Consider the following 18,978-nt stretch of genomic DNA (forward strand, 5'->3'; position numbering starts at 1 on the left):
GAATGGCCTCATTTTTCCCCCAGTAAAATACAAGGCAAGCATCTTAGCTGAGAGGGCGAGTAAGGCGGAATTGTGGAATATAAGCAGAGAGAAGAGAAGCTCTAGTATTCATATTTGAGAAGTACCTATCTAGTTTCAAAGCACAGTATGGAGAATTAGGAATGAATAAAAGGATTACTTTGCTGTAATGAGGGCCCAGTTGAGATCAATTAGGACCACTGACAAGATGACATATAAAGGCTTATTTTGGGTCAATATAAGGAAAACTTCCTAAAAATTAGAACTGCTCAAAAATGAAATAGAATATTTTGGGGCACAGTGAATTCTCCATTGCTGAAGATCTTCAAGCTAACTATAGAGCTGTACATTTGAGGTGCTGAGTGGGGATTTCATGTTTCAGATAAATAGGTTGGAGGGGTTCTAAGATTCTTATCTGCCCGATATTACTAAATAGGCAAAAGAAAATAAGTATACAATTACTTAGATTTATAATAGCATAGTGCAGTGGAAAGAGTTCTAAAGCTGGAAGAAAATCTCTTCTAATTACTACCTGTGTAATACCAGGAAAGTAACTTAATTGCCCTTGGCTTCAGTTCCCTCTCTGTAAAATGAGAAAGTCTGCTTAATTTCTATCTCAAAACCTCCAGATAGTATACAATTTTACAACAAAGCCTGTTTAAAAGATAAGTAATAAATGAGTGTTAATGAGATTAAAGGAAAGTTATCAGGAACAATGAACTGGATCACAAACAAGATTAGTTTTCTCTCAGAAAAAAAAAGACCCATTTTAAAAACAGATTCAGAAATGGTCTAAAATAAGATCTACATGGAAAATAATTCCTAATCTACCAAGAACTTATGCTGAGTTTATAATGCTCATCCACAGGAAGAAATAATACATTTTGGAGTGGGTTAAAAATTGTCATATCAGGGCAGCTAGGTGGCACAGTGGATAGAGCATTGGCCCTGGAGTCAGGAGTACTTGAGTTCAAATCCAGCTTCAGACACTTGACATTTACTAGCTGTGTGACCCTGGGCAAGTCTCTTAACCTCAATTGCCTCAACAACAACAACAACAAAAAGATATCTCATTTAGGGGCAGCTAGATGGTTCAGTGGATAGAGCACCTGGAGTCAGGAAGACCTGAGTTCAAATCTGGCCTCAGACATGTGACACTTACTAGCTGTGTGACCTTGGGCAAGTCGCTTGACCCCAATTGCCTCACCAAAAAAAACAAAAAAATCCCCAAAAACCTGGCATATGAAGTTCAATGTAACAAAATGTAAAGTCATTTATCCAGGGGGAAAAAATATCCACATCATTCATGAATTGAGGTATTAGTCATTTCATAAGAAAAGGGACCTCATAATTCCAGTTGACATTTTTCTGAAGACAGTCCAAGGTGCAGCTGCAGCTAACAAAATTTCACAAATAGTTTTTTAAAAGGTATAGAAAATAAAACAGGAAATATTAGCCTGCCTTTGTACAGAAGTAGGGTATAAACCTACAAGGACTGCCTAATGATGTACTAATAGTCATGCCTCAGAAAAAAACTGAATTGAAGAGGCCCCCAAGAAAGCAAATTGAATAAATGAAGAAATAGACTATTTAATTTGTTACTATGTTTTACTGTATCCTAGAATATTTGAACTTGAGAAAATTCTTAAAGTTTGAAGGTACTCTTTTTACAATAAATTAAGGGAAGGCTTTTATCATAGTTCAATTTGACAAAGGAAGTGAGTTCAGCATATGCATTTTATGCATATCATCTCCTTTGATTTGAAAAAAGACAGAAATAAGAAATGGTTCCAGCCTTCAAGGAGTATGCAGTTTATTTGGGGACTTTAAACTTGGATACACAATAAGACATAATACAAAATAGAATGTGATAGATGCATAAGTGGTACAAAGAAAGTGTTTTGAAAGTTTAGAGGAGGAAGAGATTCCTTCTAGGGATCATAGAAAAGAGGCAACATTTAAATTATGCCTTGAAAAATGGGGTGAATTTAAACTGGCAAAGATTGTGTAGCAAGAAAGGCAATACCAAAGTAATGTCATATATTTTAATAGTGTTTTTCTCTATATCTATCCGTCTATCTCTACTACATTTATTTATATATCTCTAGTGACTACCTCTTCACAAAATAGATCAATAGATCATAGATCTAGTGCTAAAATAGATATTTGAAGTAATCTAGTCCAATTGCCATTTTTTTTTCATATCAGAAAACTGAGGATTAGGGAGGTTCATTTATTTACCCAAAGTTACATGGATAGTAAACCTTAGAGATAGTATTTGAACTTAGGCCCTCTGACTCTAAGAGCCAGATTGCTTTGCACTATTCAGTAATACTTCAGTTTTCAAATTGCTTTGCTCTGTATCTACCTGTTGCATTCATTCTCACATCTCTGGGAGCTGAATATCATGATCTCCCATTTTTACATGGATAGAAGACAGGCCAGAGAAGTTGTGATCTTTCTGAAGTTTTTAAGCTAAGAAAGGATAAGCCAAAAGTAAAACCTATTTCTTTTGATTTGGGGACAAATATTCTATTAAATGAAATGACAGTTCTCTACAAATAGGTATGCTTTATAGAAAGAATTACTCCAATAGGTGCATCTTGTTACTGTTATTCAGTTGTTTTTAAGTCATGTCCTATTCTCTGTGACTTCCTTTGGGGTTGTCTTGGCAAAGATACTGGAGTGGTTTTCCATTACTTTCTCCAGTTCGTTTTACAAATGAGGAAACTGAGACAAATTGGGTTAAGTGACTTGCCAGACTCACACAGCTAGTAAATGTCGCAGATCAAATTTAAACTGAGGTCTTCCTAACTCCAGGCCCTGATGCCCTATCCACTGTGACACATAGCTGTGCCCAGGGTGCACATAGACACACACCAAATTAAAAGATTAAATAAGTTTCAATAACCTTTTGAGCCAAAGTATATCTGATCATCATAGAGATTATCTTGTCCAAAACCTTCATTTTATAAATGAGAAAATAGAAGTTTAAGGAAGCAAATGCCTTGTTCCCCATCACATGACTAATGAGGAGCAATGCTGAATACTGTTCTCCTGACTCCTAGTGCAGAATCCTTCCCACCTCGTCATGCCTTCATAAGAATGAGATATATAGCCTATTATTAAAGACAAGTTAGAGATATTTAAAGTTTATTTTTGAATTATGAAGATGTGTTGTATAATAATACTCTAATATTCCCCTTCACTGTCATTGTCAGAGACAGAATACTGGGTTAGATGGATCTTTGTTTTAACCCAATGGGATTTTTGTTTTTTGTTTTTTGTTGGGCAATGAGGGTTAAGTGACTTGCCCGGGGTCACACAGCTAGTGTCAAGTGTCTGAGGCCAGATTTGAACTCGGGTCCTTCTGAATCCAGGGCCAGTGCTTTATCCACTGCGCCACCTAGTTGACCCCCAACTGGGATTTTAAAAAATGTTCTTTTGTACACTACTTTTATTTTTCTATTCTGACATCTAACAATTTTATGTTATTTTCATACCGGTTTCTGTTATAGGTAAAGGACCCAACTAAGAACTCCATGACAAATAAGAATCGAACGACATTAAGAAGCTGTAGGGTAAATCTTACTTATTTACTCCCTGAGTCTTAAAGGCAGTCAAGCCACTGTTGTCATTATTGTTAAGTGGCCATGCCCACAGAAACAATTTGGCCCATAAAATTCCCATTGAACACAACCACAATTACCAGGAACATCCCATTTTTCTTTTCCAGACATCTGGAATACCTGGGAATAGGTAAATGAAGGATTATTTGTTCCCTCAGACAAATAATCAGTTTCTCTCTAATTTTTTTCCTCCCTACAATTACTTTTTAGTTTTTCCAGAGAGAAAGCATCAACTATAAACATTATAATGTTAAGGTTCCTGATAGCAGGAACCTTAGAATCTAAAAATTACAATCTATATCCTGATGGTCAAGTTGTTTAATGTATCTGAGTCTCAGTTTCCACATCAGTAAATTGCAGAGAATTAGACCTCTAATATCTAATTTATTAGATTTTCTGTTCATTGTAGTTTTTCAAACAAAATCTAAATAATGATTTGATTTATGTTGTAGAGAAAATTCCTGTCCATCTATAGATCAAATTAGGCAGCCTCTGAGGTCCCTCCCATATCTGAGGTTCTATCATTCTTTTTGTTTTTATAGTGAGGCAATTGGGGTTAAGTGACTTGCCCAGGGTCACACAGCTAGTATGTGCTAGTAAGTGTCAAGTGTCTGAGGCCGAATTTAAACTCAGTTCCTCCTGACTCCAAGGCCAGTGCTCTATCCACTGTGCCACCTAGCTGCCCCTATCATTCTTTATTTATACTGCACTTTGCAGTTACAAAGGGCTTACATTCAAAACAAATAGACTTGCTTTGGTTAGTAAAGAAAGCAACCTTGAGATCTACAGATAGCAGGTTTTAGTTCAGGGAATCAGGCTCTAGTTAAAGTCAATGACTCAAACAGATCTGTGATATCATTAATTTTAGAATGTCCCTCCAAGACTGCAAATCACAAAATATCCCTGCTCATCTATTCCATGGTAATCTGATCTACTTCTTCCATGAATTCATGACACGATTTCTACTCAAAGTACTAGAGTCCTTATGTTGCTTTCTCTTGACATGATGAGGGTGCTATTGTGATACTCTGGCTAATCATTTGTCATCATCACTTGCCCTTGTCTTGTGAAGTATGCATCTTTTCTCCCTATTACGTATTTCTTTGATTACATCTTTGATTACTCTTCTTTAAAGTTCCTCATTTGTTATATATTGCAGCCTTTTCATACGTACCATGCACGTTCTCATTGCTCTCTATGTTATATTCATTTTAATGCTTTTCGAGATGGATACAGTCCCTATCTTGATGCGATACAGAAACACCTTTAGAATAATGATTTTAAAAATATGTGGCTTTGCTTTAATGTGAAACTTTTGAGACCACTTAAGAGAACTCTTTTTAGCTTTACACAAAAATCATTTTCTTAGTAATTGAAACTGCCTCAAAAATGAAATGATCAGCTTTGGGAATCCCCTACATCTAGAGATCTTCAAATAAGATACAATAATTATCAGATGTTTGTAGCTATTATAATTTGTATTTCATGGGGACAAAGGAAATCTGAGCCCTCTGAAAAGCAGGAACTTCCAGTTCTGGGGAGAAAACTATATACTGGAATATTATAATTCCTTCAAATATAAGGTAGGCAATAAGTACTAGACCTAGCAGTAGAGCTTATGTCTAGACAGACCAGAATCTGAAGCACATGCTTTCAATTCTCTAGGATATTGAAGGAGAAGCCATTGTAGGTTCAGTATGCTAGTGGTGCTCACAGGGTGTCAGGGATTCATGCTTCCTCAACATGATGAATATATTTAGAGGTTAGCTAGGTGGTGCAGTGGATAAAGCAGCGGCCTTGGATTCAGGAGGACCTGAGTTCAAATCCATCCTCAGATACGTGACACTGTGTGACCCTGGCAAGTCACTTAACCCTCATTGCCCTGAAAAAAAAAGTAGAGAATCAAGAAGACTTAGGGACAGCTAAATATTCAAATGGCCATGAGTATGGGGGGGGGTGGGGAGGGAGAATAGATGCTAAAAATTGGTGCAGATATAGAATCTCTAAAAGATAGTTGCTGGTTGCATATGAGTAAAACGTAATGTTTCATCCATAAGAAGATTTCATGGAGAGAATCATGTGGTCAAATAGGAGGAGGATTGGGCTAGGTTTTAGGATACCTTATTTCAGTCTTGATGGTTCTTGTGCCACTGTGCAGAGGTCTTACATTTCTCAATTTTAAAATAACAGAACTGGATCTGAATTGTGTGTCAATAAATATTTTGTTCCTTAGGTGCGTGAATCACTGGAGATACAAAGAAAAGGAGAGAGATGATCCCTGCTCCCAAGGAACTCAAAGTCTCTTGGGATTGACAATAAAAAAACAGCTATGTAAAAAAAAACAAGTTATATCCAGGAAATAACAGTGTGAAGGCAGTAACATTAATTAGGATCAGCAAAAGTTTCTTGTATAAGGTGGGATTTTAGCTGGGACTTGAAGTAAACCAAGGAAGTCACGAGGTGAAAAAGATGAGAGAGAGAATTCTAGGCAGGAGTGACAGCCAGTGAAATTTCTCAGAATTGGGAGATGGAGTATGTATGTTGTGAGAAAAGGAAAGAGGTCACTATGACTTCATCTCAGAGTTTTTGGGGACAAGGTAGAAAAAGCCTGGAAAGGCTTTGTAAACAGCTTTGAATACCAAGTGGAAGATTTAAAATTTGATTAGGGAGCCAGTTCTATGATTTGAGAAGATTAATTTGATAGCTTACTTGAAGATAGCCTGGAGTAGAGAGAGATGAGGCAGGAAAACTGACTAGAAGGATATTGTACTAGTCCAGGTGTGAAGTAATAAGGGCGGTGGCTGCATCAGAGAAGAGGAGTAAAATTAACAGGATTTGCCAACAGATTTGATATGGGGGAAGGATGAAAGATTGTGTGGGTGCCTTAGATAGGGACTACAAATATGGTACCCTGAAATCATTTGCTTGTATAGTCATTTAAATAAAATAGCACTGTCTGGTCCTTATAAATTGGCAGCTGATTGTATTCCATTTAACACTTCTCAATTCCTTCTCTTGTCTTATGCTATAATTGTATCACAAATGTCTCTCTGTTTTAACTTCTGAAAAAAAATAGTTCTAAATACCTTGAGGACATGGCTTAGTCACCTACATCCTTAGTAATATGGATCACTCCCAGATTAATACTCTGAACACAGCAGACCCTCAGTATGTGCAAGCATGTAGAATAGAATAGAATGGGTAGAGGATAGGACTGCAGAGTAAAAAATAAAGATCCTGATGCTTCTTCTGCTCAAGGAAAAAAAATTACTTAGAGATACCTGGGGACTGGAAATGTTCCAAGTTGACATAGTCCTTGACTGAATTATTTAATATATTGACAGTGATATTTGATTTGAAACTCATTCATTCCTTCACAAAGTCACTAAGAGAAACACCTCCTAAAGAGCATGCTTAATTGGCCAGATGTTTGTGTGAAATTACTGCCATTAATCACAGTATTGATTATGCTTCTCCTGCTTTCCAACACTCTTCTATTTTTAACCAATCACCTGAAGTGGCATAGAGAGCCATCCTTGTTTTCTGTGACTTTCTAGTTTGCCATTTAATTGATAGATGAAAAATTCATTGTACAACATTTAAAGTGGCAGTCTGTGTTGAAGTAGCTAGATATTTTTGTCACTGTATTTGCCACAAAGTGTGGGAGCTGTAGGGTATAAGCAAAAAACTAAAGCACATTTTCTTCAGTCAACAAAAGTCTTGAGAATTGTCTCAAGACAAGTTTAGGAAATGAGTGAAGTTTGTTTCTTTTTTGCATTTTTAACCAGATTCTAAATACTCCTGGTGCCAGCACAGCTCCAGTCCCCTTACCTCATCAACCTGCTGTGTACCTATCTTATGCTCCATTCCCCAAACTGGCCATTCATTCACTCTAGCTAATGTGCTGGCTGATAAAAAATGAAAATTTTTAGCCTCCCAAAGAAATATATATGTACCTAAATAATTTGAACTAAAATATTCGACAACTGAAGCAATAGTCTTCCCAACATCTTAGCAAGACATCCTTAATAGTAATATAATATGGGGGCAGGTAGATGGCACAGTGGATAAATCAGCGGCCTTGGATTCGGGAGGACCTGAGTTCAAATCCAGCCTCAGACACTTGACACATACTAGCTGTGTGACCCTGCACTAGTCACTTAACCCTCATTGCCCTGCCCCCTCCCCATTAAAAAAAAAAAGTAATATAATAGGCTTTTAGGGAACCTGGCTGCTTCTTTCAAAATCCTTCTGACTTGCTTCCCCAACCACACAACTCCATTACATGTCTAATAAGGCTTGGGCAGATGAGAATTCTAAAAGTTGTTGTTGTTGTTGTTGTTATTGTTGCTGTTGCAGTTCATGTCATACAGACATTTTTTGATTCAGGGCTTTTTTTTTTTTTAAGTGACTTGCCCAGGATCACACAGCTAGTAAGTGTCAAGTGTCTGAGGCCAGACTCAGGTCGTCCTGAATCCTGGGCTGGTGCTCTATCCACTGCACCACCTAGCTCCCCCATTGGTACAGCGTTTTTCAAAGTAAATGGTCGAGAAAGGGAAGACAGAAGCAAGTCCCTTGTCTGCCCTTCTGGATTGGGGAGTGAGATCCTCAATTTATATCAGGTTTATGTATTTCCTTGTTCAGCTGGTTGGCACAGAGGATTGAGTTTGGGCCTGGAGTAAGGAAAACCTGAGTGTTAATCTGACCTCAGATACTAGCTGTGTGACCCTGGGCAAGCCACTTACCCCCGTTTGCCTCAGTTTCCTCATCTGTGAAATGAGCTGGAGAAGGAAATGGCAAGCCACTCCAGTATCTTTGCCAAGAAAACACTAAAATGGTGTCACAAAGATTGGATATGATAGGAAAATAGCTGAACATCAACAATACAGACACTTCCCATTCTCCTTTCTTCCCATGGATGTAGACATCCCTTGCCTACTTATCTCTACTAAAACCTCAATGATTAGCTTAAAGTCATTGTCAAATAAAGTAAAATAGCAAGATTGTATTAAACTTATTGAAAACTAAGTTTTGTTCTATTTGTATTGTTCACCTAACAGGGAAAGATGTTTTATGAGAGAGTAAGAAATAACTGTATCAACTAAAACATAAACTCTCTTGCTATAATTTTTTTGTCTTTAAATCTAGTATCTTTGGTAAGAAAAAAAATGGATGTTACAGAAACAGGAAAGAATAATAACCTATTCTGTCGACCTCAGAGTGATCCTGGATAGCACAAATTATTCAAAAATTCTTAAGAAATTTACTCTAGGGGCAGCTAGGCGGTGCAGTGGATAGAGCACCGGCCATGGATTCAGGAGGATCTGAGTTCAAATCCAGATTCAGACACTTTAACACTTACTAGCTGTGTGACCCTGGGCAAGTCACTTAATCCCAATTGCCTCACTAAATAAAAGAAAAAAAAAGAAATTTACTCTACTTTTCTACTAGTGATGTCATGTTATTATTTTACAATAATAAACAATAACATTATTAATAAATATGTTCTTATTAGATTACCAATCCTATAGTTTATGCTTATAAGGAGCTGACATATGTGAAGACATCTTCAAAGGGATACATTTCCTTCCTTTGGCAATTTTTCTTCACCATTCTCCTCCCAAGTTCAGTTTGAATTTTCTACACTTGTAGGATCTGACTACAGTTACCCCACAAGGCTTTACTTCTATGATCCATTGTGGACTTTTAATAACCTCCAACCCCCTAAGCAAATAAGTCCCTAACGGCTGTGCCAGGCTTCTGAGATCTGCATGTAAATATTAAGCTGTACATCTACATGAATAAGGTTAGATACAGGAAAATATATCAGGTGCCTGTGAGAGGCTGTGGAAATCCTAAAAATAATTGCCTTGTTTTGGGGAGAAACTGGGATGTACAGTCTGTGCTCTTTCTCTCTGGGTTTTCACAGACTTCCAGTTTTTAAGAAAACACAAAACAAAATGTTGTTTCATACAATTAGTCTACTGAAAATTTGTTGAAACAGGTGTGAAAAAGTATTCTGGTATGTTAGAGATGAAATGAAAACACGAAAAAAATTGGTGTGAAGTTTGGTTTAACATATTTACAAAGTTCATATTTTAGAGGAGAAAATATTTGGTTTACAGAAAATGAGCGAAAGTAGTTGAATTAATACATGTGGAAAGAATGCTTTGCAACGTCATTTGATGGTTGGAAGAAATGGCCTGAAGAGTAACCTTTCCATGTCTGTTAATTTTAGAGTTAGTAAGAATTATACTAAGCTGTTAGTGAAGTGCATTAGTAGGGCTGAACATGGAGAGAAAGAGTCATTCACTAACCAAAGGTTAGACTAGAAAACTATGTGAAATGTAATAATTCATTAGGAAGGCAGTAGTGGCATTTCTTTTACCAGACCGAAAATCATCACAAAGTTAAGACTGACTCACAGAGGTAAAGCGGGTCAGTCTGAGCAGGGAAGGCTACTTGGAGGCACAGGGTGGAAAAATGTGGGAGGCATAAGACTTAGAGGAAAGGAAAGGAGAATTTTTAGTGTGCTCTAGATGGAAGAGTTCAAGGATGCTAACATTAAGTGTTTGCTTCATGGAAGTCAAAGGCCTCATTACTAGTCTTTTGAAGGTGATTAAAGTAAAGAAAGCAATCCTCATGTGTTCATAGTGCAAAATCCACAAAGCAATCCCTAGCCCAATTTATTCCTGTGGTGTTAGTCAACAAAGCTTTATCTCTAAGGTTGGCTTTCTGTTGCTCTTATACTGTATCTCCTTAAAAACTTCAAGCAGTATATACTTATTCCATAGGTAACAAGTCAAAAATATCAGCTTGACCTGGAGGAAGTTCAGCTCTTGAAGTTTGTCATATCATTCATTAATTCTGGACTTTCTTGATGGTGTGGTAAAAAGTTTTAACAGTCGGTTAGATAATGGAGAGACGCCAGTTTTTTTTAGGACCACCCTTTTGGGAAAGAGACCAACAGCATGAGCTACACACACCAGTCCGCCTGCAACGCACGCCAGATTGCCTGCTGAGCACTCGACTTCTGGGGTGCTAGCTTAAAAGGCAAGGAGAGAACGGAAGTGGGGCCTTTTTTCCTGCTCCGCTGGTCTCCTGGCTGCGCTACACAGACAGACGCGGACTGGAGTTTGACTCGGCCCGGCTCTCGGTTAACAGCACGCGCTTGACTCGGTCTCTCTCCCCAAAGGTGGCCTTCGGATTTTGGTGAGTTTTATACAGAATTTAGACTAAGCCTAGACTTAAGACGATTTGTATTGTATTTCTACTTTCCTATCCTTCTAATCAATATCACCTTGTGACTACCATACAATAAAAGCTCTATCTAGAAAACCAGAAGCTTCTTCCATTTACTAGTCTGGGAGATAAATTAAGGGAAAGGTTAAGTAGGGTAGATTTATGATCTAATATCCAATTTTAATCTCACAATGGTAAACAGGAAACCTCCAAATTATAAGCACTTGACTTCCAAATAGAGGTTTGCATCCTGCCTATATCTTCCATCCCTTCACTTCCTCCAAGGAAATTCTCTCATGCCTCATTCCCAAACAGTAACCAGGCTGCTCAAAATAAGGAAGTCTGATACAGATATCTAGCCTTGATGCTTCCAAAATTTGTGACTCAGCCTTAATCAAGTCACTTAATTTCCCTGAGCCTCAGTAACCTTTAAGATGGGGATAAAGTGCTTCTGTACTCCTGTCATAGGATTGTCATGAAGAAAATGTTTTGCAGGCTTGAAAGTGTTAAGAAAATGTGAACTGTTATTTGTTCCTCTCGACCTATCTTTCTGCATCAGGGAAGTTATTCATATTCTGTGTTCCCTGATTTTCCTCTTTTACTAGTGTTGAAGGTCAAATAATTCTACCTTAGGCAATATATTTCCTACATTTGCCCACATGAGATCTGGGATTGGTTTTTGTCTTTATCTTCTCAGAAATAAAGACAACTATATTGCGTAGCACAATGACCGGAACATATAGGAACACTTAATAAATGCTTGTGATTACATTCTCCCTTTTCTACTTCTTTGTTTTAAAATTTGCACAATTACATCAGGAAGCTCCTTCCTTCCTTCTCTGCTAAGAAAAATCAACCTAATCACAGCTTTTCGAGTCTCTAATATTAGTTAGGAAAGCTGAGTTGGGTCTCACAGATGCATGATATAGATCAATAACACATAAAGCAAGTGGACTCACAAGGGAAAGTTCATAATTAGAAGCAACATACTTTGACATAGGTTCAGGAGCAACAAAGAAAGCATACAACCAGGCTGGTCAGAGGAACAACGGTCAGAGGTACAATGTCTTTAGTGATAGCAGGATTGAGACCATCAGTGGTCTTTCAGGGAGGCTGCCCTTGGAATTACCATACACAGTTTCACCACCCTTTGCTACTCTCATCTTCATCGGTTCAGGATATCTGTTATATCCTTTTGACACCAAAACAGCTAACTTAGGAGTACCAGTCTATCCAAATTTATCTTTTGTTTTTGACACATGATTGACCCACCTGCTTTGCTGAACACACATTTCTCTGATCAGATTCTCACTGCTACTACTCTTCCAGTTCTTCTTTGGTAATGTGTTTCAGGTTACTCATGCCTACTATGTCCCTCTCCATTGTCACTTGGGTGACTCTCAGATTTAATTCTTCAGAGACATATTTCATAACTCAAAGCCATATAAAATCTCTGGAAGAAACAGTGTTAAAAATGGCACTTTAGATTCAAGATTATAATTGTGATTAATTAAAAAGCATTACACTCATTTTGAAAGGTAATTAATTCTCCTACTCATATTTTAGTTGTGGGCCCAGTTCATTGTCCTCCCTCTCTCTGGCTCTCTCTCTCTCTGTTTCTGTCTCTGTCTGTCTCTCTGTCTCTGTCTCTGTCTGTCTGTCTGTCTGTCTCTCTCTCTCTCACACACATACACACACACATCTCACTTTCATATTTTTGACAGACACTTCTAATGGACAATTACTATCTCTATTTCTATCACTCTATTAATGTACATGTAATATAAAATATGCATATATGTACTACTTTTATACATACTGATTGACCAATTCCATGGGTTTTCCAAACATACATACTAGAATCAGGACAATTGGAAATATATACTGTTTCATCCCTGGGTACCTATGTACCCTTTATAACATTAGAATATTTTGGGAAATTCTAAAGTAATATAATACAATTTAAATATAACAGTATAAATTAAATTTGTACAAACAAGATTCTTGGAGATGCATGTTCATAAATTGAGAATTATTGATATAGAACACTCAGCTTTATATCAGGTATTTTTTCTTGGTCTTTAAATCAGAGTAGGTCATATCCACCATTCACTGGCAAGTGTGAATTTTAAGTTCTGCCTCTCGTCATGGTATGACTTGTTAGCTGAAGCCCTATCCAGAAGGAAATGACCCTCTGACTGTTGAGAAAATTAAATACTGCAGGTTTCTCTTGATGTTTTCTTACATATTATGACATGAAAGGGATGAAATATAATAAACTCCCAATGGCCTTTGAAAATCTAAATTGGAAAAGTATTCTCAATGTAATTTTAATTAAAGTAGCTGGATTTAAGCAGCTGAGATAGATAAAGAATTTGAAGTCCTAAACCTTAATATATCAATTTGATAGGGCAGATTATGGAAATTGTCTTTTAAAGATAAATCTCTGCTGGTTTGAGCCAGAAGAATAACTCCATCAGATACCATGCTTCTAGGCATACTCCTGGCTCTTCTTGGGTTTTCATTTAATTGTCTTCTTGCCCAGTGGATTAAATAAAGATTACTGTTTATTATATAACTGGTGTTTTACAAGCATTAACAAATGAATCCTAACACAGTTTATACAAAGTAGGTAAATCTGCACATTACCCTCATTTTGCAAACAGATAAATTGACAAAGAATGTAAAAATGAGAGATATGGCCCACAAATGTCTCTTGACTTCTACACTTGGGTTTTGAACCAGCTCTATAACTTTCAGATACCATGGTATATCACTGATGATTTGATCTAAAATCTGTGACTTTTGAGAAGACTCGACTGGACTATTTTTTCCCTCTTGTTCCACAGATCTTGAGATAAAGAGTTAGATTTTTAATATGACCCAGGAATCTTGATATTAGGGAGTGCATAGATATGGAGTCAAGTATTGATATTACAGAAAGTTATTGACATGCATTATTGTCCTCATATCCCAGAATGCTAACTTGGGCTTAGTGTCTTTCATTAAACATACCCTCATATTGCACTTTTATGCTTCCACTGCCCTCTCCCACCTTGGTGAAGCAATATATTAGTTCCTCTCTGTTTGCCTGCTAATCCAGTTCTTAGATGCAAACTCATTTAATATATAAAATAGTGAACAAAAGTATTGTGTATATGGTGACCTATTGAAGCTACAATTTCTTTTTTTTTTTTTTTGCGGGGCAATGGGGGTTAAGTGACTTGCCTAGGGTCACACAGCGAGTAAGTGTCAAGTGTCGGAGGCCGGATTTGAACTCAGGTACTCCTGAATCCAGAGCCGGTGCTTTAATCCACTGCGCCACCTAGTCGCCCCCATGACCTATTAATAATACTCATGTAAATAGCAGTCTAGAGACTAATATAGGAGATTTGAGGGTTGCCAGAAATTTGGGGAGCAAAATACAGTTGCTGTCCCTAAGTAGCTTATAAACTAACAGTGGAAAAACCATGCAAACAAATCATACATAGCTAGCTATAAACAGAATAAATAAGAGATACTTAAGAGGAGGAAGGCACTGGAATTAAGAGGGATTGGGAAAGGATTCCCATACAAAGTGTCATTTTTAGTTGGGAATTGACAAGAAGCTAGAAAGATCAGTAATTGGCATGTAGGATAGCATTCCCGGCATGGAGGATAAGCAGAGAAAATGCCTGAAACAGAGAGATGGAGTGTCTTGTTCCTGGAACAGCCAGGGGGTCAGTAGAATATCTCTCAGGTAAGTCAGTTTAGATCTCTTGGTTGCACTTTGTCCAACTAAAATAACAGGGTAAAACTACTTATTCTCTAAGGTCACTTTTTTTCTTTTTCTTTCTTTCTTTCTTTTTTTGGCAGGGCAATGAGGGTTATGTGACTTGCCCAAGGTCACACAGCTAGTATCAAATGTCTGAGGCTGGATTTGAACTCATGTCCCCCTGAATCTAGGGCCAGTGCTTTATCTATTGTGCCACCCAGCTGCCCCCTCTAAGGTCACTTCTGTTTGAAACATTGCATGATTCACCTCTGGTCCCCCTAGTCTATAATGATTTTACAACTTCAGGTATCATATAGCATTTGGCAGTTGCCTCCTTTATGAATTTGCATATTTCTATTGCAGTATAGTCATTAAATTATCTATTTTCTTTATTCATTTGTTTTTATTATAATTATGGATTACCATTGTTCAATCACAGACATTTAATTGAATAGGCAATTCTTTGAGCTAATGGTAATAATAGCTGATATCCAGATATCACAGATGATTAAGACCAACCCTTTCTCTTCTCAGGTGAGGCACCTTAGGCCCATAGAGCTTAGTTACTCGCTGAAGGTCATACAGAAAGTAAATGGAAGAACTAGGATTTGAACTCATCAATCACTCTAAATTCTAATGAAATTAACAGGGGACTTCTATTGCTTTGGTTTTCTCACTCTGAGGATATGTACAGAAGTTAATGGTCCAACTGATATAGAAAGGACACTTTGTTGATAATATCAGTTGAATTACAGTACTTTAAGATTTGCAAAGAGTTTTCCATGAATTATCTCATTTGATTATTAATTCAATACCTTTAGTTATGTAAAATGGGTATGATTATTCTTATTTCACAGATTACAAAGCTGAGGCTCAGCTGCATTGAAAAAACTGCCTAAGGCCACATAGTATTAGAAGTGGAATTTAAAATTCATGTTTTTCCTGATTACAAGTATATATATATATATATATATATATATATATATATATATATATATACACACACACACAGACATATATGTATACATATCCCTATATGTATACATATATGTGTGTGTATATATATATATGTATATATGTTAATGGTCAGAATGTTGGACTTGTGTGCGCATATATATATATATATATATATATATCACATATGGTTAGAATATCAGTTCACATTTTTGAGCATCACAAAGGACTTTCCTCAAAATAACTCTTTGAGAGACTATTATTATCTCTATTTTGCAATTGAAGACATTGAGACACGCAAGTTGTTTCTTGTCCAGCATAATAATTGTCAGATCTAGGATTTTCCATTTGATAGTCTAGTTCTAAGACCACCTCTCTTTTTATTATACCTCTTATACCTGACTGCATTGTTTTTTTTAAAAATTCAACAAGAAAGCATTTATTTTCTTTCCCTTAATAATCCTCAAAATTAAAAGACATGCAAAGCCTGGATAAATATGTATGGCCAAGCAAGACAAATCCAAAAATGTAGATCTCATTGTTCATCTTGAATGGATAGTATAGATCATCTTCAGTCCTCTGAAACCATACTTGCATAACTAGGAGAAAATAATTTATACAATAACAACAGCATTGATTTCTGTATAAGAACATTCCTTGGTCCTTGAATACAGAATAACTTCATCCACACAACTTATTTGAGTTCTGTTAAAATGGAAAGTGAGAGGTAAGAGCCAATTCAGCTATAGTTGAGATTTCTATACTTCTTTTATGTTTTTCTAGCAAATAAATTATCTTTTAAATTCTCTTCTTCTCCATGTCTAGAATCTAAAGTGCCTAAGCTAAGCTAAACCTGTATAATTTTGAAGCCTCTGGACAAAACGAAAACTTTTTCTTTTAAGTGTAAAAGTCAGATGCAAGAAAGTTGAGTAGGAGAGGAGAAAGGAGGAAAAAGTATGTGTATCTCAGTTCTTGTCTTCTCTCTTTGCATTCAAAGCCCTTCTTTTCACTTACTTACCACATAGAGCCAGGCCTCAGTTCTCTTTTATTTCTAGGATCTGTATCATGGGAATGTGATTTCTATCAGTGTACTCATTTTAATAAAAGTTCCCACTGAAACAAAACAATGATTATATCTTGTGGAATTTGTTATAATGGGATTTTACCTATATTCTAAAGAAAAGAACATTGGAACCAGCTGTACTTGTTTTAGAGGTTAAGCTAAAAAAAATTCACTTTTCAGGAATAGAAGGTATAAAAGGTAGCCTGACAGCTGTCCTCTCACATGGTTAAACACTGGTTCATGTTATTAGTTTAAAATTTCACACACAATGCTAAGCACAGATGAGAAGAGACCCAGGTGCTGAACAGCATATTTTTAGTCTTTATGGAATGGACTCTGTCAACAAAGTTGAGGTGGGAGGGGGAAGAGGCAGAGAGAGTTCTTTTCCAAATGAAATCTGAAGAATGTGTCCTGATGTTTTCATGGTTTTTGCTAAGAGTATGAATGAAAACAATAAAAATTGATTTTGTCAGCAGTCCGTGTATTTTACAAAATAACACAGCATTGAAAGAAAGATCAAAACAAAATTGAAATGGCAAAGGAATGCAGTATGGGTACACCCCACCTCTTGACTATGGTAACATCTGCAAATGAAAAACAAGAAATCCAACAAAAATGGAGAATAAAAAAGTCAGCATTCTGGACATTTGGAAATACATTGTGCATGAATATACATGTACATTTATTTCAGTGGAGATAGTGGCCTAATGTGTGGTGTCCCCATGTTACTTAAGGAAAGACAAAAGGCTAATGATAAGACAAGTGTAATTTAAAACCTAATTTGTGAACTAGATTCACTGGGTTAACTTCAATATTGGTTCAAGCATGCTCAATAAGGTTACATGTTTGTAATTACAGTTGAAACATTTTTTAAAAATTATATAGGTAATGAAATTATTACTAAAAGATGGAAGAAAAGATGTCTACTACATTGAATATAGAATCAGGAGAGCTAGGCACTTCTGGCTAAACTGTGAAGAAACATAGTCTCTCTTGGAAAATCAGGAGATGAAAAACCTTTAATTCCAGAACCACCTTTCCTTAGATTATTCACATGCATTATTGAAATTCAGCAGGGCAACTTTCAGTCCTATCACCTGGATTTCATGGACCTATTTTCGCTTGCCATGCCTTAACTCAATGAAAAACTTCATCCATTTTCTTACCCCAAACAAAATGCATGTTGAAAGTTATCAAAATTTAATCCTAAGGTAAACCTTTGAATGATATAGAGGAATGCACCGCTATTAGAGTATAGATGCTAAAGATGTAACCAGAAGATGCATTATCTTTGGTAACTCATAAATTGACCAGTTAAAAAAGGCCCTTTCTTAAAGTTAAGATTGTTATACAATAGCCATATTTTTACAGAATGATGAATGAATGAGAAAATATTTATTAAGTGCAGTACTGTGGCCAAAGCACTGTGCTAAGTATTTGAGATACAAATAGAAAAGCAGAGACATGAAGGAAGTGATGCATATCTGAAATCCCTGCTAGAGGGGAGGATGAAGCTGGTGGATCACTTGAGCCCACAACTTCTGAATATGATGAAAACCCTGTGAAGGGGGGGGGGTGAAAAAAGTGAGATGGCAGGCAGCCTATTTAAGGAGGAATGAACCAGCAAAGATCAGAAACAGTGCTGATTTGCATGAGAACTTTGATCTTCTCTGTGGTCAATTTGCAAATGGCAGCTCTGGCCTAGAAGACATAAGGAGGCATAGTAAAAAAAAAATATATATATATATAAAATACACACACATATATGTCTGTGAGTCTGTGTATATGTATATATATATGTGTGTGTGTGTGTGTGTGTATATATATATATATATATATATATATATATATATATATATATATAGAGAGAGAGAGAGAGAGAGAGAGAGAGAGAGAGAGAGAGAGAGAGAGACTGCTTTTGCCTTCAAGGAACTCATATCCTAATGGGGGGGAGGCAGGGAAGATAACACATTTGGAGGTTAAGCTGCAGGTTTCATAGAAAGGCCCAGTGGTCCTTTGGGTACAGAAACAAACAGAAGGCAATATAACTCATTTAATGTCATTTCCAGTCATAAAGCCATATTGGCTTCTTATTTTGAACCATTTTATAATTTCAAGGTTTTCGAAAGGAAGAAATTTCTTTTCCCCATTTCACTAGCTGTGGCTGCCAAGGAAGTATGGGTTGTAGTACCTCCAGAGGAATTTATAGGATGAATCTCCAAAAGAATTACCTTCCCAGGTTAGAGCCATCAGGGCCAGGTTGGAATTAGGATTGTTGGTTTCAAGGATGGGAGAGTGGTATTGTTACAAGGACTCTT

The sequence above is a fragment of the Dromiciops gliroides genome, chromosome 1, assembly GCF_019393635.1.
Source record: "Dromiciops gliroides isolate mDroGli1 chromosome 1, mDroGli1.pri, whole genome shotgun sequence".
Classification (NCBI taxonomy): domain Eukaryota; kingdom Metazoa; phylum Chordata; class Mammalia; order Microbiotheria; family Microbiotheriidae; genus Dromiciops; species Dromiciops gliroides.